Genomic DNA, 245 nt, shown 5'->3' with positions numbered 1-245 from the left:
CCCCAATTTTCCTATTCCCACGGGAACCACTTGTGCCTTCACCTTCCACATCTTTTCTAGCTCTTCTTTCAGCCCCTGGTATTTCTCAAGCTTCTCGTGTTCCTTCTTCCTGATGTTGCTATCACTTGGGATTGCTACATCTATCACTAGCCCCTTCTTCTTCTGTTTGTCCACCACTACTATGTCCGGTTGGTTGGCCATTACCAGTTTGTCAGTTTGTATCTGGAAGTCCCACAGGATCTTAG

General features: G+C 46.5%; 2 protein-coding genes across 3 annotated transcripts in view; one reads left to right on the top strand and one right to left on the bottom strand.

The window, feature by feature from the left end:
• Positions 1–245, top strand: part of slc26a6l1 (solute carrier family 26 member 6, like 1) — an 18,199-nt gene that overhangs the window by 707 nt on the left and 17,247 nt on the right. The gene's annotated exons all lie outside the window — the stretch shown is intronic.
• cunh1orf159 (chromosome unknown C1orf159 homolog) overlaps positions 1–245 on the bottom strand; it is a 10,335-nt gene that overhangs the window by 7,494 nt on the left and 2,596 nt on the right. The gene's annotated exons all lie outside the window — the stretch shown is intronic.

The sequence above is a fragment of the Monopterus albus genome, unplaced genomic scaffold (assembly GCF_001952655.1).
Source record: "Monopterus albus unplaced genomic scaffold, M_albus_1.0 scaffold36.1, whole genome shotgun sequence".
Classification (NCBI taxonomy): Eukaryota; Metazoa; Chordata; class Actinopteri; order Synbranchiformes; family Synbranchidae; genus Monopterus; species Monopterus albus.
Note: the sequence above shows the minus strand (reverse complement) of the source record. Positions and strands in the feature narration are given on the sequence as shown.